This window comes from Dipteris shenzhenensis, chromosome 15 (genome assembly GCF_047967505.1).
Source record: "Dipteris shenzhenensis isolate YYH24624 ecotype China chromosome 15, Dip_SZ_1.0, whole genome shotgun sequence".
NCBI classification, from domain to species: domain Eukaryota; kingdom Viridiplantae; phylum Streptophyta; class Polypodiopsida; order Gleicheniales; family Dipteridaceae; genus Dipteris; species Dipteris shenzhenensis.
In genome coordinates this window covers 53218908-53235486 of record NC_141610.1, presented here as the reverse complement: position 1 = coordinate 53235486, position 16579 = coordinate 53218908, and the positions used below count along the sequence as shown (strand labels likewise).

The window sequence follows — 16579 nt, the reverse complement described above, 5'->3', positions numbered from 1 at the left end:
GCTCATTCAATGTCTACAACTTCCTAGTTCACTTCATTACTCTAATCCCAACATATAATCTAATATCTATGTTCAAAATTTGCTATCTACTCTCTTTTTCCTAATGGATGTAACAAACAATGAAAACACAAACCATAGAGATAAAATGAAACATTTGTTCAAAGCAATGGTCCACAAAATTTAAACAAATATAAGTTCAAATACATAAACATCTGTTCAAAGCTCTGGAGCACAAAATGTACATTGTCATCACAAAATAAGAAAAATGCATTCGCCTTTCTTGGCATCTAGATGCCTTTGCTCTAAGGGCCTCCAGTAGACAATCACCATATCATCATCTTTCTCAAGAGAGACACAATGTCTACCTAGCTCTACACATGCACGTGCCATGTTGCCTGTGCGTGCAAATGCATCCACAACCACGTCCCCCTCCTGCGTGAATGTGTGCAAGAGAAACCTAGAAACAAGATCCTCAATTGTTGACAAACCATACACAAAGACTGAAAAAAGAACTTGCAAATTAAAATCACCTACTCAATCCAATTGTCTCTCTGCGCACCACCTCGAACGAACTTGTGTCCCTCTTGTGTGCCTTTGAAGGTGTGGATTTTTGTCTCCCTTATCTAGTTTGACTAGCTAACACATATGTCATTGCCAAGGCTCTTCTCTGCTAAGGCTTTATTGTAGTACGTGGGGATCTTGCATCCATGGCGCTGCCACATACCCAAGACTAGCCAAGTCATCTGTAACCATGAAAACATAAACAAGTCAAACTTTTATAAATTTGTGCATAAACTGTATTACCATCTAAATGAGATTTCACGTACCATCTCCTTGGGATTCTCTCACATGTAGCCGCAGTCAAGATATACCATCAGTGTGCGAACGAGCTCAAATCCATTATCCATTGCCCCCAACTAAACAAAACACATATGTTCTGGCAAGCAAGTACTGATGAACCACCCCCCGTCTTTGACTATATGGTTTGCAAATGTTGGAATAGCCTCCACAAGACCCACATTTAACCAGTTCCACTCCGGAATCTCCTTTCTAGAGATGCGCTCAACTAGAGATGATGTAGGAAAGTCTACCCACATCATGCTTGTAGCTGCCTTTGTTTCTTTCTTTGCAATTGTGATGGATGGAGGGGTCAGCAGCCTTAAAAAATTCCTTACTTTCACATGAGACCTGAAGAAAAATGACATTCACATCAATAATCATATTCATACCATTTTGATTAAAATACACTTGCAAACTATTGAATACATATTGGCGCCGCTTTCCATCCACTAGTGATAAGTGCACATCTAGCCAGTCAACTATCACTACCCTATGATATACAGCCTCCTCTGTAGCCAGTAGAAAACACAATGTCAAGCAAGTACTTGCAATGCCATCTATGGACATAATATTGGAGGCACCTTTGTTCCCTTACCATCTCCCCTCTCTGATTCCGTGTCATCAAATCTGTTGTCCCCCTCTTCTTTGTGACTACCCCTTCCTTCAACAACAGTACCAAATTGCAACACCCTGCTTGCCTGCGACTCTCTCCCATCATTCCTTCTCTTGGTACGTAGCTCCTTGGTAGTGGAACCAATGTCCCTTGTCCTCTTGCCTGGCACTTGCCTGACAAATTCTAAACCATGCATAAAAACAATGTTAATTCCAATGCATTCGTTGAAATATGAATGGTTCTGACAAGCAATGAACTGAGAGGAACACATATTCACCTTTGCGTAGCTCCTTCTTTGATTCGGAAGCTTGTTGAGAGGATAATCCAACCATCAGGGCATCTCTGCATCTCCCACTCTAACAACCCGCAAGGGTGCCAATCACGACACTCCCTCATTTAGAGCATGCTCTCCCACCAGCTTGAAAAACCACGTGTAATCCATTCACGTAACTATTAATCCATCATCATATACTATTATGTGACTTTTCGTATGGACTAGAGCATCCAAAATTCATTACATGTACACTAAACGTCGTACAGACATAGCCATTTGCGGCTGCTTGCTTGGTATCTTATTGACATGCATTTTATGAGAGAATGTTTCAGCATGATTTCAAATATTTTATTGCACAAACCATTTCCCAAAACCAAAATTTATCACCTACTAAGTCCAAAAATGTATTCTAGAGGTGAATCTACTGGCATGCTCTAAAATACTTCACTGCATCGCCGATGGGGAACTGAATGCCTAGACCATCAAATGTCACATTCATATGTCCTATCATCTTGCATGCCTTCTCAATTATTTGAGACCAATATGTCTCCCTTGCAATGTACCTCCTCCACTCCTTATTGTCATGTGGCATGCCTAGCTCCATCTACATGTTTGTATCTCCTGCAAGCACTCTCAAGACCTCTTTTTTCCTGCCATTAGAAAACTCATTAATCAAACCCGTCTTCCAACAAGCTGAAGCATACAACACAAAGAAATAAACAAAAGACATGGAAGAGAAACCTCTCTGCCGATAGTTTTGATGCACCAAGCATGGTAAGCTTGTCCTCCATTATGATATTTTCTTTCTGCTCCCAGTTTATGGAGAACAAGATGCTAAAAAATCCGTCACCATTCGTTGGATTGGCAATCGATTGCAAGCGATATCCTCTACTCCTCACCTTCTCCTCTGCCTTCTCCAATGCCTTGCTTGCACTTTCTCACACTCCTCTAGTAATAGGGTCGAAGTGTCCGTTTTGTCCATCTCGTCCTGCTACTTTTTTTGGTACTCATCCTATGAAAAAAGGAACCACAACTTTTTTGACATAACATAATCTAGAAATCATTACCAAGTAATCAACCAACATCTTTAAGGCACTCACCCTAAAAACAAACTGTCCAAGTATGGACCTAGGCAAGTTGTACCATGCCTTTAAGGGCCCACCCCTGTCCTTTAACAACATACCATCAACCAATATTTTGTCCTCCGCTGCTGCAAAATAGTGCATGAGTGTCTCTTTGTTTGTAGTGTCGAATTTTTGCATCATAAATATATCATGTGCGATAGTATGTGGGACATGTACACGTGCAAGCGTACACATGGACATGCAATTGGTTAGATGACCATTTTAAGACACCAAAAAGCTAGAAAGTCAAAGCATAACAATAAGCATGACAATGGATTCATACCTATTGACCTCGGCTAGTGCTAACATCACCTCACCCTCTTGTGTACACTTGAACTGTACACTGACTGCAAGATCTTGCAGTGAACTCGAATGTGTCGATCCATCATATTTGAATACACTGTAAAGCAAGTTCACTCTTAATATTTAAAAGGAAAAAAAAAACACATGCTAGAAATAAAATGTACATACATTAAATGCAAAAGAACGTAGTTGTGTTTATCCTCCCTAACCATGCCTCGAGTCGATGGTTTCCATTTCAAACCAGAAAATTTTTTCCCTTTAGGTTGACCCAATCTAGTCTTGTATCCAGTTCATTCTCAAATTCATGGTTTACCAATTCTGACATAGGGCTTGCGTGCTGTTGATCCTCATTTGTCCAAGTGAGCTCTGGCTCGCCTAGATGCCTGAGTGATACCAAGAAGTCACCCCTGCTATCAATGTACCCTTGCTGGTCAAATATCTCTGCCAAGACACCTACATTGTCTCCCATTGTCCTGATGGCCTCATTTACAATGAGCACAAGGGTATCGGAGGCACCTCTGTATCTTTCTTGACAACGAGTGTGTCCATGACTTGCTGCAATAAGTGCACCTTGATGCGCTTTCCATATCGGTTACTTAGCTCTCTAGGAAGGTAGATATCTCCTTCCTCTTTACCTTCAAGCAAGTGTCAAATTTTAGAAAATCATTCAATTATCAACCTTAATACCCAATAGCATCATATGAACAATACGATGTCATAAATACTTTTTTACCATTTTGAACAATTTCATAACCTTTACCTTGAAGCTCATGTGTTGCACCGCTACTCTCTGCTGGTCCCTTCATTTTTTCAGAGGCCTTAATTTTTTCTGATGTAGGAGGATTGGGAACTTCTTCCTCACTGATCCTCTCCAAGGAAGATATCTGAGATGCAAGCACTGCTCCAGAGGTGATCTTTGGACCTTTTGACATTATAGTCTCTTGCAATCTCCGTTGAGATCACAAGGAATAGCGGGATCCAAGTCCACTGCTGGACTCCATATGCAACAGATTAATAAGGAGTTCTTATATGAAGAAATAACAAAAGCTCATTCACGTCACATCAATTAGGCAAAGCAATATAATCTACTAGTTCACCTGGCATCCACCCTATAAATAAAGGCCCACATTTTGAAGAAATATGAATTCATCTCAAAAAGATGGAAAATATTCATTGTAAAGGTCAAAACTGTAGACCATATGATCAATGCAATATACTGTGGATAACCAAACTATGTGAGATCCAAGTACAACAAGCAATTACAAAAGAGATCAACAACCAGTTGAAGACTGAAAAGAGCTAGTGTGATCTAGTGTAACCAGGGGCATAACTAGGTTATCTCATCTATAATTCTCAGTCATTCAGAACTATGCTTTGGATGACAGAAGCAATCTCTAAGTGAAGCCTCTACTATGCTTTACCTTAAGTTTATAGTTGAGATCTAACCTACTTCATGTTCTCTACCAAAAACCTTCTCGTTGGATTGGTAATCTTGTTGGTCCTTGTTATAGAGAGTTTTGAGATTGCAGACCTTGTCAACTCAGGAGATCAATTGGTTTTGTAATGATTATTAGCATGCTTTGGTGATGCATGCCACTATTGGCATTGACTTTTTGTCAAAGACCATGTACCTTGAGGATCAGACAGTACACATGCAACTTTGGTAAGTGAAAATATAAATCCTTGTGTTCATGCCACTCTAACCAAAGCTTGTACTGTTATGTGTAATCCTCTTCTTACCAGCATGGTCTTCACATCCTACAAGAGTTGACTATGATTAAGTCTACATGTCCTCTGTCATAGTTCTGGGTTCCCTTTACAGCGTAAATTCATGTGGTAACCACATTCAAAATGACTTATCAAGCACCTGTCTTTTTCTTTTGCTATAGGGAATAGCCGAGCGTGGGGAGCCACACACAAAGGGAGGGGCCACGAGGGTGGAGTGGTGAGGGAGGAGGCAGGATGGAGGCGAGGGAGGTGAAGGCGAGGTAGGACGGATTTGACGAGGAAGGAGGGAGGACGAAGGTGGGGGAGGATGGAGCCCAGATTTGAGGAGTGAGGAGGGAGGAAGGGGGAGAGATTTGAGGAGTGAGGAGGGAGGAGGGATTTGAGGAGTGAGAGGGAGGAGATATGTTTGTGCATGAGTTAAAAAGGAATCGTGAGGGAGTAGGTTTAGGGAATTTTTTATAAAGTGTCCCTTCAACAGTCACTTCAACATCCACTTTTCCAACATTCCTCTGCACATTCCTTGCTGCATTGCCTGCTACAAGATGTAGAAATCCCATTGAAGGAAGGAAAGTGTGTTGTGAACAAAATTTTCTTGGTTAATAAGCTTCCTTCAGGCCTCATATTTGATGGAGTCAATGCTGTGATTGCTGATACTATTTGTGGCCAAACTCTAGTCCCTATGGTGGAGCACACCAACATGGAAGGAGGTATACATTTCATCATGGATTCAAGCTTGTCTGACAAGTATATAGTGTCCACCAAAGAGAGGAAATCCTCACCAGCAATGGATAGAAGTGATCCACACACCATATATGTCAAGGATGATGAATATAGTGATGATAAATGTTTTGTGAGTGTTTAGGACGATGACGAGATAGTCTAGGTGGTGTCTACAGTAGAGTGGAAATCCACAATGTCCGGGTCGAGTTCTCTCACACCAATAAATATTATGGAATCACCTGGGAGTAAAGCCCGCACATCTATTGGAAGTGTATCTTCCTCTAGGCCTGCATGGAAAACAAGTGTAGACAAGGTTGCCTCATCTAGTCAGGCTCCTTTTGAAACTGTTTGTGATGAGATATTGTTCACTAAAGAGGATGAACCCTCCACAAGTAAAAGTGCAAGATCAAAGGGGACCAGTGTTGTAGATTACATACTTTCTCATTGTGCATCAACTAGTTTAGCGACATTAGTGAGAAGGAGTGGGTGCATTGTGCAGGTGGATGAGCTCCCAAGAGAGTATAATGGAGACTATTTCTTTGAGATAGCCCCCCAAAGAGCAGATTGACCAATGGAGGGTATGGAGCTCATTTGTGGACAAAGCTTATAACTTGCAATATTGCATTTGAAGGCACGATTTGCAATTCTTCATGTGTAGGTGCCTTTTCAATGTGACAATCCATTGTGTCCAAAATTGTTGAACAATGGAATGAGGAATGATGCACTTTTCAAGGGTCTATTAGGAAAGAAGTGTGATGGCCACATGGTGCCCTCTGTCAAGAACTGAGGGTCCCTGAGGTGCCATTTTTGCAATAAAGTACCTATGTGTATTAGTGTGTGCTAGAGTACAGCTCACTATGTCATGCCCCATGATGCAACATTCACTCAGTTGATGATACATAGAGGCATGCATACACACAAAGTATAAGTTAGAACATTAAGGAAGAACTTGATGAAGATAACATCGTTGGTGCAAGAAGCCGTGCAATCAAATTGCACTGCTTGAACAAGGAAAATACAAATGAATGTGACACGAAGACTAATAAAGGAAATGTTAATGAATTCTAAAAGGCCTTTGGAGTCTCCTTTTAGAGATGTTGAGTTGTACAACATTCTGGAAGAATTGGAGCCTCTAGCAAGAACACGCCGGTATCTCAAAATCCTTTCTCACTTTTACCTGGCAATGGAGGGCTAGATAGTATCTTGGAGCTGAAACAAAAATGCATGTATGCATTTTTTCACTGTAGCCGATTTCCTAGACATGGGTTTAAGGAGGAAAGATGTTTTGTGTTCAAAATGTCCACCAAGGGTCTAGCTTCAGGGGTTGACATAGCTAATCGCATGAATCACGATGGTTTAGGTGATCTGAAGGCAAGTTGGGTGATGTTTGATCACACATGGAGAGTGGTTGGTTGGAGCACGTTTGCTTGTCATGTCTATGATCTAAGGTATAATATTCCATAATTTCCTACGGTTTTCCCATATTGTTTGTTTGCTACATGTTGCACGTTGATCTTGTATTCTATTCTTTGTATCGTAGCTTGCGGGAGGTGCTCAGTATAGCCACATGTGAAATGAAAGAAGAGGATACTGATGCACAAATACTCTTCTGGGAGAACCTTAACCAAGTCATGGTACAGTCCGACTATCCGAAAGTAAATTTTTATGGATTTATGGCTGATGAAGCACAAGTAGAGTGGTTGGCAATACGACATGTATTCAATGGGGGTCATGAGATAGAAGGAAGGGAGCTGTCATGCCTCTTCCACTGGGAGAAAAGTTTGCATCGACACTAGGCATATGTAGCGACTGGACATCATGTGGAGCACAAGGAGTTATGTGAGCGATGGCATCTCAGTCAAACAAGGGAGGAGGTAGACCAACTATTTGAAGAGATACGTGCATTTTGGAGGCGAGGAACTGTTCTAGCAGCCGAGCTACATTACATGGAGAGTTGGCTCAGTTGGTGGGGAGTAAGAATTCAACATTGGGAAAATTTTGAAGGAGTGGTAGGGGACACAAGTAGAATAGGATGTTGTTTAGTTTTTGTAATAAAAGTGACACTTGAGATATAATTGTGTATTGACATCATTTGTAGGCAATCCAAAGCCCTGGAGCAACCCCAATACCGACTGTGAATCTCTCAGAAGCAAAACACCACAGTTGGCTAGCAGGAGAAGGGTTCAAAACAAAGATATGTCTATATAATGTTGTGGGGGTTAAAGGTCACTGTGCCTTTACCCTAGTTATGTACAATACTCAAACACATATATAAATGAATGAAAAAGAAGATTAGGTGTTTTGCACCCACCAAAACATGTGTGGAACTCTGTTTCTCTCTCTCCCTCTTCCATTCTTGCTTCCATTGAGAGCACTCTTAACTGGTATCAGAGCTCGGGTGATCTAGCTGAGTGTACATGAATGCTTGGAAGCTCAGTAGTTCTGTGGGAGGAAGGAGAAGCTCTGTGGAAAGCTTTGTGGGTGACTTTACTTGCATCCGAGTGTGTAGAGACCTTGGAGGAACCTTTGGAAAAGTCACTTTGGCTTTGCAAAGTGGTTTTGAGAGCCTGTTAAGTGTTTTCAAAGAAAAAGATGTTTTTTGAGCTTTTCCTGTTCTGTTCGATGACAGAGACTCCGTATTGACTTGTAGAGGCAACTATTACTTTCTTTTGGTATCCACTTCACTTCAAGAGCCTGGAAACACCTTCATTCTTAAATCTGGGATCATTGCATTGGATTTCTGACTCACTGTGTCAGTTCCTACGTTTTTCTGCCCGGGAGTTGGAACTCAAGTTTGGAGCAACCATTTGTAGATCTGTCAGTTCCAGTGGACTCAAGAGGTCCTAAAACTTCTATGTTGCTCATCATTTGCACTCTGGTGGAGTTTACAAACAGCTCTGTTGCCAAAAACATTTTTTAGTCCATGTGTTGGACCCAGTGATTGAGACCATAGTTTCCAAAACCGCTATTGGGTTGCGTTCCAGACGCCCAAAAACCCCTACCTGTCAGTTCTTGCATGATTCGGTGGAGTATTTCTAGAGTTATAGATCTCTGTGTATTCGATTTCGTCTCTCTGTTATGCATTTTTCATTCTAAGGTTTTGAAACCTTAGATTTATGCCACATGGTAGTGGATAAGTATTGACTCCCATTTCTCACTCATCGGTTGGGATTTTGGAGTTCCGGCAGAAGAGAGATATTTGCAGATTTTCTTGCTGGGTCCGATTATGCAATGGTGCCCATGTTTTGAGGCATCTCAGGTTCTATTTTCAATAGCGGTCTTTTCCGTGGGACCATGATTTTTTGAGCATACCTTATGCAGATCACTCTGGTTACAGTTTGAGCCATGTGCGCTCATTCGTGGTGTGCATTGGGTTGCAGTGGATGATTTATAGGCCATTTGGATGCCTTGCGATCCTTATTGGATGCGCTGATAGGCCCAGATTGCCTTGTGGGATGCTATTTTTATGGACGCTTTGCACATGGATGCTATTTTATGCTAAGGGACAGCTTTGACACATTGCAGGTGATGCACTGATAGTGTTATGCTCTCTTGGATGAGATATTGGCAATGCATATGCCCATGGATGGTGTTTATGCTTGAGCCATTTGGCATTTATTGGCATTTTGGATTGCCATTACAGTTGGCATTTTCTTTTAGGCCAGATTTGCTCATATGGATGCATAGTACATGCACATGAGTCAGCTGCATCTTTTGATGCTTTGAGCTTTTAGTTTTAGTGATATTTCAGTCTATTGTGGCATACACATTTGGGTGCACCTGGTATTTGGTGTGATTCTCTCTTACAGGCACTAGCATTTGGGATTTTGCTTTATTTGCATCATGGCATCCTCTTCCATGTCTGAAAAGGAGTTTTTCAAAATTAAAAATTTTGATAGGACAAACTTTTATTTGTGGAAAGAACAAATAAGGGATGTGCTTATTCAAAAGAAGCAGATTAAACCCTTGGTAGGGATTGAAGCTAAGCCTGCAAATATGTCTAAGGATGATTGGAATGAGTTGGATGCATTAGCAAAGTCTACTATTAGACTTCATCTTGCAGAGTCTGTTTATTTCACAGTAGTAAATGAGCAGACTACGGAAGATTTGTGGAAGAAACTGTGTGCCACTTATGAGAAGGAAAGTGCCTCTAATAAAGTTTACCTCATGAAGAGGTTGTTTGAGCTGCAGATGAAGGGGTCTCCATCGCTTCTCACTTGAATGAATTCAATATTATTTTCAGCCAGCTTTAGGCTCAGAAGATGAATTTTGATGCGGAGACTAAGGCAATATTTCTCTTATGTTCATTGCCATCCTCATGGGATACCTTCCGTACAGCTGTCAGTAACTGGCCACCTGGTGGAGTACTAAAATTTGATGATGTTGTGGGTAGCTTGTTGGCCGAGGAGATTAAACGGAAGTCTATGGACGGCAACAAGCAGGATGTAGCCTTAAATGTGCAAAGGGGTAGATTACAGTTCCGGGGGAAGTCCCAAGAAAGAGAGAAGTCTCGTAGAAAATCCAGGGCACGGAACATTGAGTGTTACCACTGTGGCAAGAAGGGCCATATGAAAAAGGATTGCTATAAGTTGAAAAGAGAGCAAAGGATAAGAAAAAGAATGCAAATTGGGATGCAAATCAAAAGGAAGAGAGTCCAAGGGAGGACAAAGAAAAAGTGAAGATCGAGGAGATCAATGCAGTCACACATGATAGTGACAATGACGTCCTCTTCATGTCTAGTTTATCTGCAGAGTTGTTTACCACTTCAGATGATGCATATTCCCACGATTGGATTTTGGATTCTGGTGCTTCATTCCATGTTACTCCCCATAGGAAATGGTTCTCCACTTATGATAGTGGAAAGACAGGTTTTGTGCATCTTGGAAATGACTATGCATGTGACATAGTGGGAGTAGGTGACATAAAGTTTTCTTTTGCAAATGGGTCTGCATTTATTTTGAAACATGTGAGACATGTGCCTAAGGTGACCAAGAGTCTTATTTCAATGGGTCAGCTAGATGATGCTGGTTTTCACACCACTTTTGGCTTTCAAAGTTGGAAAATTCAGAAGGGCTTTATGCTTTTGGCCAGGGGTGCCAAGTGTGGGACTTTGTATCCCTTACATGTATCAGGGGTATTTGATCATGTTGTTGCAATAACCAAGCAGCCAAGCACTTCTTTGTGGCATTGCAGGTTGGGGCATATGAGCCATAATGGAATGAAACTCTTATGCCGTTTGGATTATGTACCGCATTTGAGTTTCTCTGATTTTGAATTTTGTGAGCACTGTCTCTATGGGAAGCAGACTAAATCAGCCCATAAAAGAAGGGGAAAGAAAGAGTTTGAAAGGCTTGATTTGGTGCATTCAGATGTATGTGCTCCCATACCTACACGGTCATTAGGCGGGGCTGAATACTATGTGACATTCATTGATGATGCAACTAGGAAAGTGTGGGCTTATGCTATAGCTGAATACTATGTGACATTCATTGATGATGCAACTAGGAAAGTGTGGGCTTATGCTATAGCCAGGGGTGCCAAGTGTGGGACTTTGTATCCCTTACATGTATCAGGGGTATTTGATCATGTTGTTGCAATAACCAAGCAGCCAAGCACTTCTTTGTGGCATTGCAGGTTGGGGCATATGAGCCATAATGGAATGAAACTCTTATGCCGTTTGGATTATGTACCGCATTTGAGTTTCTCTGATTTTGAATTTTGTGAGCACTGTCTCTATGGGAAGCAGACTAAATCAGCCCATAAAAGAAGGGGAAAGAAAGAGTTTGAAAGGCTTGATTTGGTGCATTCAGATGTATGTGCTCCCATACCTACACAGTCATTAGGCGGGGCTGAATACTATGTGACATTCATTGATGATGCAACTAGGAAAGTGTGGGCTTATGCTATAGCTCGGAAGAGTGATGTGTTCCAGGTATTTCAGAAATGGCTAGCCTTGGTTGAGAATCAGTCAGGTAGAATGCTTAAATACCTACGGACTGACAATGATGGAGATCTCTCTCATGACTTTTAGCATTTCTGTGATACACATGGGATTAAGAGGGAGCTCAGATCCCCTCATACTCCAGAGCAAAATCCAGTTGCAGAAAAGATGAACTGTACCATTCAAGAAAGGTTGCAATGCATGCTTTCCAATGCAAGTCTTTCTGGTGGTTTTTGGGTTGAGGCAATGAAGACTGCAGTGCATGTGATCAATAGATCACCTAGTAAGAGTTTGGATGGTGGTATTCCTGAAGAGGCATGGAGTGGCAAGAAGCCCTCTTACTCTCATTTGCGTATATTTGGGTGTGAGGCATATGCACATGTGCCAAAAGAGCTTCAAAAGAAGCTAGATCCTAAGTCTAGGAAATGCATCTTTCTGGGTTATGGTGAAAGTGGAGAGATGGGCTATCGTCTCTGGGATCCAGAAGCAAAGAACATCATACGCAACCATGATGTAGTCTTCAATGAGAAGAAGATGCATAAGGTACCCATGAGGGATGTTGAAATGAGGAGAATCACTTTCCAGGATGTGAATCCACCTGCATATGTTGATAGACAGTAAGCTGTCCATGCACCAAATGTGCAAGAAATGGTACCACCAAATACTCCCACAGGTATACAATCAAGGGTAGATGATGGATCATCTATTGGTGGAAATGATGAGCCAAATGTGGCTGATATATAGGTGGGGCCTTGAGAAGATCATCTAGAGTGTCTAGACCACCTAATAGGTTTGTTCTAGGGGTAGACTATGTGATGCTTACTAATTGCAGGGAGCCTTCTTGCTACAGAGAGGCTATGATGTGCGAGGATCAATGCAAGTGGGAGTATGCTATGCAATCAGAGATGAGTTCACTTATGAAGAATAAGACTTGGGACTTGGTTTCTTTGCCACATAGAAAGAAAGCATTGCCATGTAAATGGATCTACAAGATGAAGGTCACAGGTGATGATGTGCCTAGGTACAAGGCCTGTTTAGTCGCTAAAGGGTTCAAGCAAGAGAAGGGTGTGGACTTTGATGAGATATTCTCTCCGGTTGTGAAGATGACCACACTTAGATGCATGCTTGGACTAGTGTCATTAGAGGATATGGAGCTTATGCAGATGGATATCAAGACAGCTTTCTTGCATGGGGATTTGCATGAGGAAATTTACATGGTGCAGCCAGAAGGCTTTGAAGAAAAGGGCAAAGAGCATTTAGTTTGTAAGCTGAAGAAGAGTCTCTATGGTCTTAAGCAAGTGCCTAGAGAATGGTATCAGAAGTTTGATGCTTTCATTCAGTCCCAGGGTTTTAGAAGGAGTGACATTGATCACTGCCTCTACACTAAAAGGGCTAAGGATAATAGCTTGATAATCCTGGCACTATATGTGGATGATATGCTATTGGCTAGCAAGAATACTTATGAGCTACATGCATTAAAGGCCAAGTTGCATGAGGCCTTTGATATGAAGGATTTGGGACTTGCAGGTCATATTCTTGGTATGCGCATCATGCGTGATTGGAGTACGAAACTCCTTTGGCTTTCACAGAAGGAGTATGTTACAAAATTATTGCAGCATTTCAATATGGAGGGGGGGAAGGCAGTGAGCACTCCATTGCCTCCATATGTGAAACTGAGTCATACAGATAGTCCCAAATCAGATAAGGAAAGGGCCATGATGGCCAAGGTTCCTTATGCATCAGCGATTGGGAGTCTTATGTATGCTATGATAGTTACTAGACCAGACATTGCATTTGCAGTGGGAGTTGTTAGTCGGTATATGGCTAATCCAGGAAAGAGGCATTGGGAGGCAGTTAAGTGCATCATGAGGTACATGAAGGGTACCAAGGAGATGTGCATCTGCTTTGGTAAAGGAGACATGCGTGTACTTAGGTACACAGATTCAGACTATGCAGGGCATGTGGATAGTAGGAGATCCACTTCTGGTTATGTGTTCACCTTTGTAGGTGGTGCAGTGTCATGGATGTCTCGCGCACAGAAGTCTGTTGCTTTGTCTACCACAGAGGCTAAGTATGTTGCAGCTATAGAGGGTTGCAAGGAGGCTATATGGCTTGATCGGCTAGTGGGAGATTTGGGGATTCATACAAGTGTACCGACATTACATAGTGATTCCATGAGTGCTATTCAGCTAGCACGGAATCCGGTCTTTCATGCAAAGACCAAACACATTGAGGTCAGGTACCATTTCATCAGGGAGGTACTTGAGGACAAGCGCATAGAGCTTGTCAAGGTTCATACAGATGATAACCCTGCAGATATGCTGACGAAGAGTCTACCTAGTCAGCGGTTTAAGTATTGTCGTGTATTGATGGACATTGGATAGTATGCTCACTGGTTGTTCTCCCTTAAAGGCACATTGTCCTTTAAGTGGGAGGTTGTGGAGGTTAAAGGTCACTGTGCCTTTACCCCAGTTATGTACAATACTCAAACACATATATAAATGAATGAAAAAGAAGATTAGGGTGTTCTGCACCCACCAAAACTTGTGTGGCTCTCTGTTTCTCTCTCTCCCTCTTCCGTTCTTGCTTCCGTTGAGAGCACTCTCAAATGTTGCAGTTAGCGATCTATGCAATGCAATTATCCAAAGTGCAAAGAAAAATGCATATGATGAGGGAAGACACATAGGACATGGTCCATCCATAGCAACCCTGGAACAGAGAGCGAGAGAGGGCGCAAGCCTTCAGATGTGGTATACGTCATTAGGGATGAGATAGCTAGATCCCTACACAAGAAGAGGTTGACTGTCTCACAACTGTTGCAGCATTCAAGTTGGAGAATGTAGGCTCTAATGGCAATGAAGAAAGGAATGAATGTGCTGGTTCAAGCAGAAACATGGCCCAAGAAGATTTAGGTGTGTCACCACCCCGTGCATACTATAGGTCAAAAGTGTCAAAGGCAGTATGGCAAAAAATTCATCATGCAATGACCCCTGATGCACGTGTCATAGAGAGGAAGGTGGTGAAGCTTGGTGAGCATGGAGATTTTGTGATAGAAAGCAACAGTAGCAAATCAGCTAGTTCTTCCCAATATGAAGTGTCAATAAAGGAGAGACCAAGTTGCACGTGTCTAGACTTTGAAGGAAGGACAAGAGCTGGAAAGTCATACTTGGCTTGCAAGAATATTTATTTTGTGTTTATGCGAGCCTTTGGCCTTGATCCAGAGCAGCATAGGTTTACCCATCAGCCTGTGTTGAAGATGCAAGAAATGAAGTACTAGTATCAATTTTTTTATTTAAACATAATTTTAGTATTAAAAATAAAATTAGGTGGAACTTTCAACCCTAGAAAACATCTTATGGTGTTTAAAATTGAATAAATATGTGTCATTGTTCGCTACAATCCACTCAAAGTATATACTTATAAAGCCTACATTTAATAAACATAACCAAAGTCTAAACCTTGAACTTTTGTTTTACAGGATACAATATAACATCAATGCATGAATAATCATCTTTTGGCCATTCAATTAGGCAAAAGATCGAAGTTTGATAGAGTGATGCTTATGTGCCATCAGAACATTCTATATCTCATCTAATGCTCTTATATTACTATAAAAGTGTGGAAATATATCTTATGTAACCCATATAATCAAGTATAACTATGCATCACCTAAAACTATTCTTGAGCAATACATTACCTTTAACTTTACACTACTCTCTAGGCACACTTAAAAATAATTCATCATTTGGATAGACCCCAAAAATAATAATAAAACCCTCACATTAGACTAATTTAAGGACTTGAAAAAGTAATATTATCTTTGATATACAAAGAAGTTTCCATCCATATATAGACACCTCAAAATAAGAATACCTATTTTGAGGAAAACATCATTGATTACAAGTGATTTTTAAAATGTTTAATGACAAACATAAGAGAAAATAGCAATCAAAGCCCAGATACATCCCTAAATTTTGAAATTTTTTATTCAAATAAGATTGTTTTTAACATCTACCAATGATTTTGATTTATAGATCCAAAAAATTTTGCATTCTAACCATGTAAGACCCACTTTTTAGAAAACCTCCAACTATGGTTTATGGGTGCTATCACGAGCACTAGGACTTTGAAGTGGAGAAAATTTATAAATTTTAATCCTAGGACACATAATTATACCACAAAAATATTTCCTTGATGAAGTTTGGATCATAAGAAAGGACAAGATGAAAATAAGATATGAAAATTCACCACATATAGCTTGTGAACTTCCTCAAACATGACCACTTAGCAAGGCATTTTTTTGTCTGATTTCAATTTTGTGTCCTGCTATCAAACTAGTGTTCATAAATGTGACATGGTTATTGTTGCTTGATCGCCTTTTCTATTGTAATACATGCCTTTACTTTTGTAAGCATATAGTTCGTGTCCAACTTTTGAGTATAGCCTTGCTTTTTCTACCTTTTAGCATGCTTGCATTTCATGATACATTAACAATTAAAAGTACAAAGGTCTGTGCTTCTATCATGGATGGTTAGTCTCTCTAGAGTTTATTCATGTGGGGCCCAAAATACACATCTCAACTCCTTCCATCTCATGATCTTCATTGCAATAGCTGAGCCTTGAAAGGTTGAACTCATAAAGACATTTTTCACGAATTTTGGAATTGCTCAAGACATTATTTTAAATGACATGTTGGTTACTAGAGCTTCTTGTGTCGGCATTTGGCCACTCCCACATTCGCAATAGATATACATAACAGCAGCATATCTGTGAAAAGATTTAATCTTGCATTTTCCCCTTGGAAGAGCGCTGATGTCTAACCTCCTTGGTGATGGAGAGTGCTACTTATTAACCCAGTGCTCTAGAAATCAACCTCTGAAAGTGTGTTTTGTAATACTGCTTCCAAGACAATAATTTTCTAAAGTAGCTAGACCACTTTATCGTTATTTGTTTAAGAATGTACCTGTGTATGTTTCTCTTTCCAGAGGCTCATTTTCCTGTGAAGTAAAGGATGAACCTTCCAATTTTGGGCTGTA

General features: G+C 40.8%; 1 long non-coding RNA gene across 1 annotated transcript; it reads right to left on the bottom strand.

The window, feature by feature from the left end:
- Positions 1-277: 277 nt before the first annotated feature.
- Positions 278-1120, bottom strand: LOC147893980 (uncharacterized). The gene is made up of 3 exons (XR_015542189.1): positions 828-1120; positions 563-743; positions 278-457 (listed from the first exon to the last, which is right to left on the bottom strand). It is a non-coding gene; the product is annotated as an uncharacterized LOC147893980 (long non-coding RNA).
- Between the last annotated feature and the right edge of the window lie 15459 nt (positions 1121-16579).